This window comes from Atractosteus spatula, chromosome 2 (genome assembly GCF_055471065.1).
Source record: "Atractosteus spatula isolate fAtrSpa1 chromosome 2, fAtrSpa1.hap1, whole genome shotgun sequence".
Classification (NCBI taxonomy): Eukaryota; Metazoa; Chordata; class Actinopteri; order Semionotiformes; family Lepisosteidae; genus Atractosteus; species Atractosteus spatula.
In genome coordinates this window covers 32,768,770-32,773,373 of record NC_142707.1, presented here as the reverse complement: position 1 = coordinate 32,773,373, position 4,604 = coordinate 32,768,770, and the positions used below count along the sequence as shown (strand labels likewise).

The window sequence follows — 4,604 nt, the reverse complement described above, 5'->3', positions numbered from 1 at the left end:
GACCTTCCTCAGCGGACACGAGTTTCTGCGGCTCTAGGTGCGTTTGTGTTTTATTTCTAATTTTCTTATTTTAAGCATAAAAATCAAATTTCACTTTGAGGAAAGACAGACATAAATGTATTGTTGTTGCAACTTTTGTTAATTGCATTCGTTCCTTTTTAATTTGTATTTTAGGACGCCGAAATGAGTGTTCTGTCCGTTTGAGCGTGCTCTCGAAGTTTTAAAAGTCTGCATTCAGCGTTCTTACACTACCTTTCATGTAAGTATGTTTTTTAAGATAACCTTCAAACATTAGTTTTATAAAGCTCTGTAATCTCTCCTATTAGGATTCGGGCTATAAGAACGCTTTCCGCTCCGAAATGATAAAATATTGTAAAAATTAAATAGACTAATTTGTATGTTCTTGTATTTCTCCAGGTGACAAAATGATTTCCAGAACGGGCCTCCAGTTATTAAAAGTGATTTTTCCAAGGTAAGTTATATTCTACCTTCTGCTATACCATTTATACGTGTGTAACTCGAAAAGACAACGCCTATTTTCCAGCATTTTAACACCGGACCAGGTTTATACTAACAATATAACTATTATATATAACTATGTATAAGTATTGTAGTACTTTTGCTAAACAGAAACTCTAAGGCGCTGGTTCTTTTTATGGCTCCTTTACCCAATGGATTCAATAGATGAATAAAGATGGATAATAACTAATAAATCTTATCTTATGGTTTTCAATGCGGGGAGTTAAATCGATTATGATACACGCTGTATCATATAAACAGAGTTGAATTTCTTTGTGGGGTGAACTTATTTTCTAAATATTGAAGAACAGGGACTGGGATGTTTCCAACGATAAATCACAAATTCCGTATTGGTTTCTTATTGAATTTGAGCGTGTTTGTATATTTCTTTATTCCGACATTTTATTAAAGCAGTTTATTGCCTTTCTTTACAGTTTATTAGACTTCACAACTTCAAGTGAATCGATTCTGCAAATCCGATCCTGTTAACTTGATCCTTCTTCTTTTGCCTTTAGTTCTGCGGCTCCTGGTTCTCTGCGCTCCGACGATCTCCTTTCCAGCTCCACTCCAGCGACTCGCTGTGCTTTGGTAAGTTATTCTTGACAATGTGTGCTTTTCCTTACATTTCTTTTTGATACCAGTGGCTTGATCTGTGATGTTCCGATTCAGTGGTGTATTTTATTCTTGACCTGCGTGTTTCTTGTTGATTGCTACTACTACTACTGTATGTGCTGAGCATTCTGCAATAAAAGCTCTTGATTTCATTTTCTGCATTGTCTTGTATTTTTTCAAGGTGTGTTGGAAGGGTTTGCTCTGGGCTGCTGTCTCACTCCTGTAAGTTTTTGGCTGGAGACTCTGGAGCGACCACGGGCAGTTTCCAAGAAACCATGCGAAGGGTTGTTTTGCACTTTGTGCCACGCACCACAAGGGGACACCCTATCGCATTTTTTCTTGGGAACTGCAGGGGCTACCCCCTTTTTAAGTGGCTCAAGATTTTCCCGCCTTTTTAGATTTAGTCTCTGGGGGGTTTAGGGTCCCTAGCAGTGAGCATGGGTACAGCCCCAGGGGGAGGAGAACTGAGGATAGCTCTAGCCAAGCCCCCTCACTCCCAGCAAGAGGGGAAGGCAGGCTGGTGATGGCTTTGGTTCCAAGAGAGAGGAGGCACCCAGGGTGGAGTCAGCCTATCAGTCACAGCTTGTAACTGACTGGCTTCTAACTACGTCCACAGCAGGTGACCTGCCTCTCTGCAGGGACCAAAGCCATCACCAACCTGCCTTCCTCCCCTGCCGGGAGTGAGTGGGCCTGGCTAGAGCTGTGGTCAATCGGTCAGCCCCCGCCTACCCCCTCTCCAATAAGGGGGGGTGGGCGAGGCTCGGTTTCATTGATACCACACCCTGAAAAAGCCCCGATATACTGAGTTTTTTGGCGGGAAAATCTGGAGAAGCTTAAAAAGGGGGTAGCCTCTGCAGTTTCCAAGTCAAAATGCGACAGGGTGTCCCCTTGCGGCCGGGGATTCCAAGCATAAAGCAGCCCGTCACATCTCAGAAACTGCAAAATCTCCGCCAAAAAACTCACCAACATCAAGGATTTTCAGGAGGAAGGGGGTACAGAACTCTGCACGAGAACTGAAAGAACAAAATCAAACTCCAATGACCAATTTATTGAGCGAAAACAAAGCATTCCAGTACAACAGATGGACAGGCTTTGAAGTGCAAATTAACATGCATTTCATTTACAAAGTGTCAAAAGCACGGCTACATTAACGCTAAATATTTCCATTCAACTACGGAAAAAAACAAACATACAATATGTTACTGTTTCGCCAAGGCATCTGTAGAGGCAGCGACCAGAATGAAGACTGGAACTTCGTTGCTTTTCCTGCAAAACAAGAGAAATCAGTATTAGTTGTGCTTTTCGTTACAAACAGGACCTCGAGATGATCACTGATCGTTAGATCGAGCTTCCGTATTGACTGACACGATCAGAAGATATAAGCTTTAAAAGGATTTACCATTGGAATAAAGAGCTTAGCCTGGTGTAACAGAAAATGTTCCTGTTTAACAGGGTTTTGAAGTACTCAGGCTTACATTTAAAGTGTGACACAATCAATACAGCTACAATGCATCGATAAGACAGAAACCACCACATTCTAATGTTTTTTACGATTTCTATTTTGATTATCATATTCTTTTTCTGAAAGAATTTAGTTAACACTTGAATAATTAATCCATATCTTTATAATCTCTGTTGTTTTAATTGTGTTGCAATATAGAAGCCAAAACTGTTTCTAATGAATCTGTATTATGCGCCGCAAAAAAAAGAAAGTTTGGTCGCAGTTTAAGCAGAAAAAAAAACATTTCTGCCGTGGACAAATTTAGTTTCGACTATTTCGAGTCTTCTTTTCAAAAGGTGCACCACGTTATGTAACAACAATTTTCGGGAGGTATAGTTTATGGTGTTCTTCAATGTGGTACGTATAAACGAATAAAAGGGTTATACTTACATAGATAATTCCAGCAGCTGCGCCAAGCATGTCCTGCCCGAAGACGCCAGACTGGAAACAAAATGACAGATGTATTTAGACTATCATTTAAAAAATAATTTAACCCAAAGTTTCTTAGTGGCAAACGGCATTTTCACTAGATCAGACAGCGCAGAATATAGTTCAATAAGATACGTGTAAATAAATTAATTAAAATGATTATACTTACGTTTATACTTCCATTATTTAGTGCAAATCACGTCCTGCCCGAAGACAGAACTGTAAACCCAAAAAAGAATGTAAAGACCATTGCACGCAAGCAAGCGCCACGAATTAAGAACATTATCACACAACACACCCTGAAAAAGGATTGAAAAACTTTACAATTCTAGGTAGGCTACTTTCGGTTAGGATAAATGGCACAAAGTTCACTAAGTGTTTGATAAAGAAATATTAAGACGTTTTCATTCTGCCAATACAGCGTCTTTACTACTGCAACAGAGCTTTTCTTCGATGGAAAAAGAATACACACGTTATCTGTGTAACACAAGTGGCTTGTTAAAAATGAGTGAAGCGTCGGAAAAGAAAAGACTAAAAATGCTATTTATCTCCTAACGAAAATTCGATTTTTACCCCTTTTTCTCCTGCGGGGCTTTGACTACATAATTACGTGAGTTAAATTTTATCGACATTAAAATAAGGGGAAAAGAAAACGAATCCAAAAAAGACACGGAACAGACTCACTCAACTTCCTTCTCTCTCGCAGAACCTGGCGGACAGGTGAGGGGGGCGTGGCCTGCGAAGGATATCATTCGAGTGGGCGTGGTTACAGACTGATGGTGCCTTTTTTCTTCGCTCCACCTGGAAACTTGTGGAAGAAATCGAGCGTGTTTTCAGAAGCCCCCATGAGTTACAAGTTTCAAAATCTTTTTTTCCCCATGACCAGCTGAGTTATCATAATATATTTAACCCTTATTAGTATCTGAGAACCACAGGAATGTGAATGAAAGAATTTACCGATATGTAGGCGAGCTGTGGGATCTAAAGTTCTTTGCAGGACACTTACTGTTCTATAACCTGATTTGTCTTAACGCTGCACAAAGAAGTCAGATTTTTTCATCTGTAAATGTTTATCATACATTCAATTTACTACCTTTGTACTTATAGATATGCAGCTGATGTGCTCATTTAAAAAGATATAAGAACATGAGAAAATTCAAACGAGAAGACAGTACTCGATTCGTGTAGGCCTTTTGGTTACTAATAGTCTGATTTGATAATCTCATGCAGCCATTGCTTGAAAGAAGACAAGCTGTTGGTTTCAACACAATGGCTGGATCGCATGTGCCATTCTCCAACAACCCTTTGTGTAAAGAACTCTTAAATACACTTTCCCATGAGATCCTTTCACATTTCCCTTGGTGAAGTCTACACTGTATTACTGCAACCTTATTCTTAACTGGTTAACTGCAGCAACTACTTAACTCATTAGCATAATTTTCACACTAGTGCACTGTACTGAAGTACATTTTACATTCAAATAAATTCAAATTTCTCAACCTCAGCACAACCCCATTTCTAAACTTTCAGCCTTACCTTAAGC

At 39.6% G+C, this 4,604-nt stretch overlaps 1 long non-coding RNA gene across 1 annotated transcript; it reads right to left on the bottom strand.

Moving 5' to 3' along the window:
- Nucleotides 1-2,164: 2,164 nt before the first annotated feature.
- LOC148839578 (uncharacterized) lies at nucleotides 2,165-3,773 on the bottom strand. The gene is made up of 3 exons (XR_016086094.1): nucleotides 3,231-3,773; nucleotides 3,023-3,073; nucleotides 2,165-2,397 (listed from the first exon to the last, which is right to left on the bottom strand). It is a non-coding gene; the product is annotated as an uncharacterized LOC148839578 (long non-coding RNA).
- Between the last annotated feature and the right edge of the window lie 831 nt (nucleotides 3,774-4,604).